The sequence below is a fragment of the Sturnira hondurensis genome, unplaced genomic scaffold, assembly GCF_014824575.4.
Source record: "Sturnira hondurensis isolate 20B ecotype Veracruz unplaced genomic scaffold, ASM1482457v3 Scaffold0004068, whole genome shotgun sequence".
NCBI classification, from domain to species: Eukaryota; Metazoa; Chordata; class Mammalia; order Chiroptera; family Phyllostomidae; genus Sturnira; species Sturnira hondurensis.
In genome coordinates, this window is record NW_028076699.1 from 9,260,545 (window position 1) to 9,271,794 (window position 11,250).

Below are 11,250 nucleotides of genomic sequence, written 5' to 3' on the forward strand. Positions count from 1 at the left end.
GATGGGGGTAGTGATCTGTAGATCAGTTGGGTAGTATGGACATTTTAACAAGCCACCTGTTAACTACAAAAATATGGAAGATACATAAAAAGAAAAATGAATCAACATGACTACAAAAAAATCAACAAAACATAAAGGAATAGAGCAAGATTAGAGGAACAAAAAACCTACAAAACAAAACAACAAAATGGCACAAGCAAGCCCCTTTCTATAAATAATTACCTTAAACATACATGGAGTGAGCTCCTCAAAAGGCATAGAATGGCTGAAGGGATGATAAAACGAGGCCCCACGGTCTGCTATCTACAAAACTCACGTTAGGCTCAAGGACACACAGGCTGCAAGTGAAAGAACTGGACACGGCCTTCCACGCAAACAGTGAGCAGGGGAGAGCACAGGTGGCTGTAGGGGTGCCAGAAACAGTAGACTTTATGTCAAACATCACAAGCATAGACTTGTGTTGCAGTACAAGTTTAGAGAAGTGTAGCCTTCGGAGTTTATGACATAGTTCAGAAATAAGGTGAGAGATAGCCTTTAGTGTCTTTGAACCAATGCAATAGGCTTGAGAATAAGTGTATCCTGTTAGAGCGCGGTGTCAAACTCATTCTCACCGGGGGCCACGTCAGCTTCATGGTTGCCTTCAAAGGGCAGAAATAATTTTAGGACTGTATAAATGTAACTACTTCTTAACTGTTAAGGAGTTGAAATTACATTCAGCCCTTTGAAAGCTACCGTGAAGCTGATGTGGCCCCCGGTTAAAATGAGTTGGACACCCTGTGTTAGAGGCTCCTTTTTATCAATGAAACTCATTCTTCACCTGAGTTTTTATCTGTGTTTGATTTTCAGTAAAAGTAGTGATACATGCAAACAGAATGTTGAAGAATTTATGTATATATAGGTTTTCAGAAAATTCTGTTTCCAGCAATATTTCATAGGAGATAAAACACTTCTTTATAACTTTTCTGAACCTATTTTTCAGTACCTGTGAAATAGGATGTTAATAAACATTGTCCTCCATTCCTCAGAGAAGTATTAGGACTGAAGAGAAAAATAAATGTGGACATTCTTTGACATGTATTAGGCATTCTCATAATTGCTTTTTGGAAATGGTCTGGAAAAGGAATTTGCAATTTCAAAAATATTTTATCTGGCATAATAGCAATACTGTTGGCTCTAGAGTTGAACAAACCATGGGTTTCTTTCTTTGATTTGTCACCCCTGTGCTCCTTAACCTTTCTTAACTTGTGTTTTCACTTGTGAAATGAAAGTCGTTTTCACGGTGCCGTGATCATTTGCGGAGTCAGTGCGTGTGCGGCGCCTCGTGTGATACGCAGTGCTCAGTGAAGGGTCGCTGACACTGAACTTCCAAGTCAACGTGCAGGTGGAATTCCGAAAGAGCTGGAGGATCTGACTGGAGAACAATGGAATACGTGTTGTATGAATAAGTGTATAAAATTCAAAATTATGTTAAGTCATGAGATCAGGGTAGTTAGATTCTGGACATGGCTCTTAAATTTGCTAGTTACTGAATGTATGTAGGTTGTGCAGAATTATGGAAAAAGCCGGTGTTTGAATTCTGTGCTGTGCTGTTATCTGGGGGTGCTGAACCTTAATTTTATTTTTCATGAAATGGGAATGACACCTACCTAGGATTGTTACTATGAAACACAGATGTATTCAGTAAATGAAGCACAGTGACTAGTGTTGTACCTGACAGGAAGTACATGCTCAAAAATGATTTAGTGCCCCACCCCCATTGTCGGTTTGATAGTTTTGTGTGTAAATCCACCTGGACATAGACAGCTGCTACGCTACTAACTCATATGCTGTGCGCTTATGAGCGCACAGGTTTTATGTAGAGGTTTTATGTAGATTTTACAAATGAAACTAAGTGCGTGGCTTCAGTTTCCAAGAATATTATCTATTTAAATTTTATGTATGATGTCTCCCACTTCTTAAGGCATTATCTTAAAAATAAAACTAAACTTAATTGGGAGCATATTCTGTTAAGCCAGTTTTGACATGGGAAGTTTATTTTGTCCTTTGTTTATTTTTTAACTTTGTACTGATATATTTTACAAATTAATCCTATTCCTTTGATTTGGGAGATGTTGGAGGTGGGAGTTGGAGTACATCCCCCTAATGCAGTAGAAGGAGCCCTGACCATCTCGCCTGGGGGAACGTCTCGATAGCCCTGAAGGATTTGTAGGGGATGTCACTGAGCAATCGCCACCTTTTGCAGAAGATTCTATGGTGTGACACTAGTCACAGAGGTATGTGTGCAGCTGTGCGCTGCTTGATGATGGAGGCAGACCCTGAGAAATCTGTCTGTAGGCAGTTCCCCCTTGTGCTGTTACACAGACCTAGATGGTCTGGCCTACTGCACCCGGAGGCTGTGTGGTGGGGCCTGTGGCTCCTAAGTGACAAGCATGTGGAGCTACTGTGCAAAACAACAGGAGACTAAATCGAGCACAGAAGTGATGCCATCAAGAGATGCTGGCATAACATGGCATATTGTTTTACAGCAGAGTTTATTATGGGTAGAAAGAGTACCCTCTAAAATAATGATAACAGCATAGTAGGGTATGTACATAAAGCAGTAACAGCTGTTTATTATCATTAGCAAGTGTAATGTACTTAATTGCATGTGCTATACTTATCTGACTTCAGGGCAGTAGGTTTGTTTAGGTCAGCATCACCACAAACACCGAATGCATTTCCTTGCGATGGCTGTGATGTCACTGAGTGAGGGATTGTTCAGCTCCATTATAATGTTATGAGATCGTGTTGTGTATTTGGCCCCTCCCTGACAAAACCATTGTTTCTGGGGCACGTGACGATCTGTGTGTGTCACATATGCATACCTTTTTTAGTAGACCCATCTCAGGTTTATGTATTTTTAGAAATTGCCAGCTGATGAGTATTATGTTTTATCTATTGCATCTTCCTGTATATAAATTATTCACTGCCCAGAAAATTTGCCTAGTGGATAAACACACCGCTTCTGGAGTCACGCTGCGAGATTCAAACTGCCCTTTCACCCCTTAACCACTTAATAACTGTGATCTTAGGCAAGTTACCTGATTTCTTTGTGTCTCAGTTTTCTCATCTGTAAAATGAAAATACTGTTACTCCTCTTATGGGATCATGATGATAATTAAATTAGTAAACACATATAAAGTGCTTAAAACAATGCTTAGCACATAGTAAGGGCTCTATAAAGGATATTATTTATGATGAAGATGATGTATATGAGGGATTACATGTTGGATTCACCTGAAACATGTTTGCTAAAACAAGCACTGTTTTTTTTTAAAGATTTGCACCCTGTTTTTTTTTTTAAAGATTGTATTATTTACTTTTAGAGAGAAGGGAAGGAAGGGAGGGAGAAAGAGAGGGAGAGAAACATCAGTGTGTGGTTGCCTTTCATGCCCCCTCCTGGGGACCTGGCACACAACCCAGGCATGTGCCCGGACTGGGAATCGAACTGGCGACACTTTGGTTTGCAGGCTGGTGCTCAATCCACTGAGCCACACCAGCCAGGGCTAAACCCTGTTTTTAATAATATTCTATTAAATAAAAAGTTACATTGAAAGGAATCTACCACTCTACTCAGCAAGAATGTGTTAAAAACATTTTGCAGTTTCCTAAAGGATAAAAAAATAAGCTGTCCCAACTCTCCTTTGTGGCCCAGCAGTTGTTCACAGACGATATTGCTACAACTGTGCTGCATAAAGAATGTGTCTTGGCACAGCCACTGCATCATTTGGAAAGCTTTTTGTTGATAATCTTAAACAAAAACAGTCAAACTCATTTCAGTTCCACTGGAAACCTAAGGAGGGGGATTGTTTCTGCCAAATGAGAGAAAAGATGCCAGCTTTTGAATTAGAAAGTATTTTCAAGTGTTTATGTTGAGAAAATGGAAGAAAAAGAACTTTTAACTTCAGTGAATTTTTGCCTAGTAAACATTTAAAGCCTTGGAAATTTCCACTAATATCTTATGATAAATAGTAGCCTGTATTTTACATAGCCCCTCAACATTTTTAAGCATTTTACCTAAGTTATTTCATTGTCTTTCTCCTTCCTTGCCAGTTAGGGAAGGCAGGATTGTAATCTTCAGTTTTACAAATGAGAAAACTCAAGTTTGGGTTAAGTGTCTCTTGCAGGTCGCACAGTGGGTGTGCAGGTGGCTGAATTAGGACTTCAACCCAGATGTTAGTGTTTTCTCATGAATAGTCTGTAGAACTTTTTCCTCCTATTGTCTGATTTTCTTAAGGTACTACATGCTAAGAGATGATACTTATTCTCAGTGATTGATCCACTTCTATATTTGGAGGAGGACTGTTTTCCATTATTGAAAATATTTCTATGTTTGTAAATACCTCCAAACATTGGCTTTCCCCACTTCCTGCTCTGTCCTACCTGTTGACCAATTCACTTACTTATTAACACATTTCTGCTCCGCTGAGCAGCAAAGGAAATTAAGCCAGCCAACCTGTGACTTATGAGCAGCCCTACCAGAAATGTTTAGCAGTGAAGGCTGCTATGGGATTGCAAGAATTCAGTGATCTGGGTACTACAAGTAGTTGGAAATTGCCATAATTTGGACTCAGAAGTGCAAAACACGTGACTATATAGCATCCAGGTGTAAAGCTGGTGAAATTCTTGGTTACGCTCCAGTTCAGTGGCTCTAAAGCCTGACTAATCAGACTCATTCATGTTAAAAAATAGTTTCCTCATCTCAGCCCATGGAGTCCCTGATGCAGTCAGTTTCACTGCACTTTTAAGAGTCTCTGGTTGACTGTGACGCTTGCGCAGGTGAGAACCGGGGGTCTCCTCCTGTATGGCTTCTGCTATAGTAAGGACCATAGAGGGCTTTTTTCCTCATTTAAATTTTGCCTTTTAAAACATTTTTACTTTGTTAATCTCTTCATCATCTGAATTTTTTTTTAAATTTTAGGCACAAAATACCTTGAGCTCCAAGAGAGATAATGACTGGCTCTTGATTTCCATGTGAATTAAATAGCTTTTGGGTTATTCATGGCTCACCTTTAAATACCAGGGTTTTATTTTTCTCTTTCGTGTCAACAGATATCAAGGTCATTTATTATGTATCAATTAAGCAAACCTCCTATAAACTAGATATTATGAGTGGCATTGGGCAAATATAGGGTAAATCCTGAGCGCTCACACACACTTTATAATACAGTGTATTGTAAAATGTTCACTGTATTGCAGATATGTACAATACAATTAAATATGTGAAAGAGGAAGTAATCACTTACTGAGTGGAGGAAGACNCGCTCCAGTTCAGTGGCTCTAAAGCCTGACTGATCAGACTCATTCATGTTAAAAAATAGTTTCCTCATCTCAGCCCATGGAGTCCCTGATGCAGTCAGTTTTGCTGCACTTTTAAGAGTCTCTGGTTGACTGTGATGCTTGCACAGGTGAGAACCGGGGGTCTCCTCCTGTATGGCTTCTGCTATAGTAAGGACCATAGAGGGATTTTTTTCCTCATTTAAATTTTGCCTTTTAAAACATTTTTACTTTGTTAATCTCTTCATCATCTGAATTTTTTTTTTAATTTTAGGCACAAAATACCTTGAGCTCCAAGAGAGATAATGACTGGCTCTTGATTTCCATGTGAATTAAATAGCTTTTGGGTTATTCATGGCTCACCTTTAAATACCAGGGTTTTATTTTTCTCTTTCGTGTCAACAGATATCAAGGTCATTTATTATGTATCAATTAAGCAAACCTACTATAAACTAGATATTATGAGTGGCATTGGGCAAATATAGGGTAAATCCTGAGCGCTCACACACACTTTATAATACAGTGTATTGTAAAATGTTCACTGTATTGCAGATATGTACAATACAATTAAATATGTGAAAGAGGAAGTAATCACTTACTGAGTGGAGGAAGACACCACAAAGGAATCAGCCTTTCCTCTGGGTCTCAGTGGGCGGTTCTATCAGAAGAAGAGCCAGGGCATCAGAGCTTCTGCATGTGAGAGACGCACAGTGTTCTCAAGGGGCTGCAGGAGGTTGGAAGGGTTAGAGTTTGAGGGTTTGTGGTGAAATTGGGGCCTAATATGAGGGTGGAATGTATGTTGAAGTCACATTTCAACAGACGGTCCTTCTTCCTATACCTTTACTACAGGTTTGAATTGTATCCTCATCAAAAGCAACAACAAAAAATCTGTGTGCCGTAATGCCATTTCTTGTCATTAAGTATATTTTATTGATTATGCTATTACAGTTGTCCAAATTCTTGCCCCCTTGCCCCCCTCCACCCGGTACCCACCTTCTCTCCACCAATTGCCCCCTTAGTTTATGTCCATGGGTCGTGCATATAAGTTCTTTGACTTCTCTGTTTTCTATATGTTTCTTAATATCCCCCTGTCTATTTTATACCTACCAATTATGCTTCTTAATCCCTGGACCTTTCCCGCTTTTTCCCCCTGCCCCCTCCCAGCAGGTAACACCCCAAATGATGTCCATACCTATGATTCTGTTCCTGTTCTGGTTGCTTTGATTTTGTTTTTATTTTTTAGATTCAGTTGCTGGCAGTTCTGAGTTTGTTCTCATTTTAATGTTAATGGTTTTGATCTTTTTCTTAAGTCCCTTTAATATTTCATATAATAAGGGCTTGGTGATGATGAACTCGTTTAGCTTTGCCTTGTCTGCGAAGCCCTTATCTGTCCTTCCATTCTAAATGATAGCTTTGCTGGGTAGAGTCATCTTGTTTGTAGGTCCTTGCTATTCACTACTTTGAATACTTCTTGCCAGCCCCTTCTTGCCTGCAAAGTCTCTTTGAGAGATCAGCTGACAGTCTTATGGGAACTCCTTTGTAGGTAACTCTCTGCTTATCTCTTGCCACTTTTAAGATTCTCTCTTTAACCTTTGGCATTTTAATTATGATTGTCTTCGCGTAGTCCTCTTTGAGTCCAACTAGTTTGGGACTCTGTGCTTCTGGGGCTTTTATGTCTATTTCCTTCACCAAATTAGGGAAATTTTCTTTCAATATTTTTTCAGAGAAGTTTTCAGTTTCTTGCTCTTCCTCTCCTTCTGCCTTCCCTATGATTTGGATGCTGGCACTTTTGGAGATGCCCCAGAGGCGTGCATCTCTCCTTGGGTTTTTTTCCTGTTTCTTTTCATTCTTGTTTCTTCATTCTGTTCTGGTTGTTTATCTCTTCCTTATGTTCCAAATCATTGGTTTGAACCCGGCTTGAAAAATGTGACAAATGCTTCCTTCCCTTCATTGTTGGTTCCTTGTAGATTTTTCTTTATTTCCCTTAGTGTAGCCTTCATTTCTTTCCTTATACTTTTGCTGTATTTGGTGAGTTCTCTGACCATTTTATCACCAGTAAAATGGAACTTGGCCTCTGTTAACTTAGCTATTTCTGCTTTGCTTAGTTCTTTTTCTATTTTTTTCTGTTCTTTATTTGAGCCATATTTCTTTATCTCCTCAATCTGGTAGCCTTCCTGTGTTTGTTTCTGTGTAATAGGTAGAGCTGTTTTGACTCCCTGTCTTACAGCACCTGCTAAGTTTTATGGGGTGGAACCTTAGGTATTTAGTGTTTGCCAGGATGTAACAACCCACTTCACCGCTTTGTGGCTTTGTATGTGGGGAAGGGGTCAGAGAAGGGACAGTGCCATCGAGTCTTGCTCAGCCCTCACCCTGCTTCCAGTCACTTCCCCCACTTCCTATATGTGACTAGTGCCCCTCCAGCCACTACCCCAGTGGTGGTTCCCAGAGTGGGTGTGTTTGCATTCATTCTAGGAGGGTGTGGGCCCTTTAAACAGCCCCTCTCAAGAGACCAGTGGTTTCTTCTGCCACTCCAACCCCCACTGGTTTTTGCTGCCAGAAGTTGTGTGAGGCTTTATTTTCCCCCACCCTGGAACCCTGGCTGTGCCCTCTGGCCCGGGGCTGGGATCACTCACTCCCAAGGCGTCTCTCCTCATTTTATCCACCATACAGGTAGGACCACCTATTCAGTTCAGTTTCACATGTGATAGAAATTCTTGAAAAGCTCACAGTAAGAGATACCACAAAGGAATTTATAAATGCTGAAGAGTCAATGAGTGATGAGTTCAAAAGATGGAGAGAACAAAGCCATTTACCTGAAAAGGTTTCATGAATACGGAGGAGGGATGAGTTCAATCTGAAGAATGGGTTGGATCGGGAGTAGGTAGGAAAGGAGAAAAGTACTTTAAGTGTACTTAAAAGGAAGAGAAAAGTAGGAAAGGGAAAAAAAATTGAGCAGTTGCAAGAAATTGAGGGCAACTCACATCGTGCGCCTGGAGTTCGGGTTTCATGTAGGGAGAATGTCAGTAAGTACTGATAATAAATACAGCTGCCCAATGAAATGAATCCTGGAAACCTAGTAGAAAGGCTTTCCTGAATTTACTTTTGATCCATCTTAAATATCTCACATAAAATGCAATCCTCAACTGAACTTTAAAAAATAAATAACTCTATAACAGAAGAGTATTTCCTGGCATTAAGATAGTTTTCAAACACTAAAGTCATTGCCAGAGACTTTCCAGCTTGAACTTGTGCTGTTTAAATGCATTGGAAAGAGCTTCAGACAATTTAGACGTTTCCCCTCAAAGGAAAAATAGGAAAGGACAGCCATTGGCCCTGTGTGCCCAGAGAGTAACTGCCACGCTTCCATCTGCTGTGTGTCTTTGCTCCTCTCGTTGTTTGTCTATAGTCCGTGAACTTTGGGGAAGATTCCTTCTCACCTTGGATCATGAATGAAACTATATATATATGTATAAGGACCACTATAACTTACCCATCAAAGACAAAACATTTTCCGATAAACTTAATCTTAAAACTCATTGTTATTTTATAACAGTTTTTCTAGGTGGCTATTTCAGCTTTAACTGGACTTTCAAATGTTAACTATTTTTTTAAAAGCAATAGTGTATAAAACTCGAAGGTTTATAGGAGTACGCATATAAAAGTAAAAATGAGATAACTTAGCAATAGTTTTGTATATTGTGATATTTATGCACCTCTACAAAGCTGTTAGATTTTTACAAATTTTGTATCTTACTAGTTTAATGTTAATGCAAACACATTTTTCCACAAAATGATGCATTTTAATGGTTATCTAATGATGCATTGGTATACTATGAGATAATTTACCCACATCTCTGTGCGTGGACTTGGGTTGTTCCCTAACTGTTTGCGTCTGTCGTGTATTTAAACTGCGGAGAATGGTGTTCGCACCAACGGTAGGTGATACAACCTGCCTGAGCCCCGCGCAGGCACGAGAAGCGGAAGACAGAAGGCGGCCCTTCCTTCCGTGTTTGTTTGTACTGGCGCGCTCTGTGTTGTTTACACACATTTCAGCCTCTGCCATTTTCAGAAGCTTGATTTGTCTCGCTTACTTTTTGGTTTGGAGAAGTTTTAAATATAAAACCCATCTGTGAAGCAGATTGTGTATTCACGGTGACGGCTAAAACCCACTTTTAATTAAAACTTTATTCAGCACCCATGGTTCGCTTTGTCCTGTTTTTATTATGAAACACTTCAGTCTTCTTCCTAAAACACATATGTCTTGTGCATTTCAAGATGTGCCTCGTTGCTCATGCAGAACTCGCTTCTTTCTGCTGTCAGCTCACGGCCATATGTTCCGGCTGCTCGTTTTGCTTCCCTTCCTGGCACCGGCGCAGGCAGCATCTTGTATGGAATGCAAGTCGGCCCATTCCCTTCTCTCCAACAGAACTTGTCAGAGGTAAAGGAGCAAACCGGAGATGCCGGACGATCCTCTGGCTGGTTAGGTTGGACGTGATGGTAAAGGATGTAGCCTTAGGCTCCTAATGTTTATGGGACATAGAGAGAAAATGTGTCCAGTGAGATCTGAAGTCTTGCCAGGGGTAAATACTTACAGTGAAGATACTTCTGGTGCTACTTGGCGGGGGCACATGTTGTATACTGTGCGGTTTTTAGTGTTGATTATTAGGCTGAATGTGAAGGTGGTGTTACCGAACAAGGGTCTGAGGGGGGGCAATACTTGGCTCACCGAGGGATGCCAAAAACTGCTACAGAAAACAGGGGCCCCTCCCAAGGACCATACACTAATGTCTATAGGGCTCTTCTGTCCGCCGCCAATTGGAAAGACATCTCTCAATGCCAGAGATTTGTGAAAAGGAAACAAAATGTTTATTTAATGCTATTCAGGCCTAATGCCTTCCTTAAAATATTAAAGTCTTTAAGGGTATACACCTACACATACACACACAGCGCTCCCTTCTCCCACTGTCCCAGCTCCGGGTACCGTAAATCAGGAAAAGAGCACATGGCCGTTTTTTTAGGTTGCTGGCACGTGAGCTGTGTCGGCTGTCCAGGCAGGATCTCCAATTAATCCAAAGTCATGTGGCACCTTCCACTGGCAAGAGTTCTTTGTACCAAGTTCCAGTCAAAGTCTCTCCTGCTTTCCAGGCCACTCAGCCAAAGGGAGCACGCCAAAGCCGTGTGGGCCTCTTCTACCAAAGCCGCACTCCACCCAAAGCGCGTCTTTCTTCTTCACCTGGCCACAGGGATCTCCATTCTGGCAAAGCTGCGTGGTCTTCCCTTTCACCTGGCCAAGAGGGGGTCTGTACCCTGCTGAGATCCGTGTGGCTCTCTCTCTCCTAATGGCTACAGGGGTCTACATCTTTCCAAAACAGCGTTGGTCTCCCCCTCACCTGGCCAAGAGGGTTGTCCTCACTCTGCTAAAGCTACAAGCCTCTCTCACAGGCACTCTCTGAGAGAAGCAGCCCCCAATTCCCAGCCTGGTTAGCTGCCACTCACTTCTCCCTGGCCCAAAACTTGGCCACAGCTCTTTAACATATCTATGAAACCAGTTAAAGGTTATAGATATGTTAAATGACCATTCTAGAGGTTAGCTGCAAAACTGTTGCTATGCAAAACAGCTCTCAATGGCCCTGCTCCATTGGTCCCTTCCCCCAACTGACACCTGGGGGTGGGGTGAGGACATCTTAATATTTCCTCCAATATTCCTGTACACTTTGAGTTCTGGACACCATTCCAAATCTTTTCTGGGCCCCCCCTTAGCTGCACCCTATATCAGTGGGGCGGGAAGGAAACGTTAAAGTCACATTCTTTTACTTTCAGCAACACACCACCATCCTGTCATCTGAAAGTCCTTTTGCAGGATTGTCCCCACCGTGTAAGTGGTTTTTGAGGTAACTTGTGTTATATTTCAAGTTAGGTATAGTCAGAGGTGAA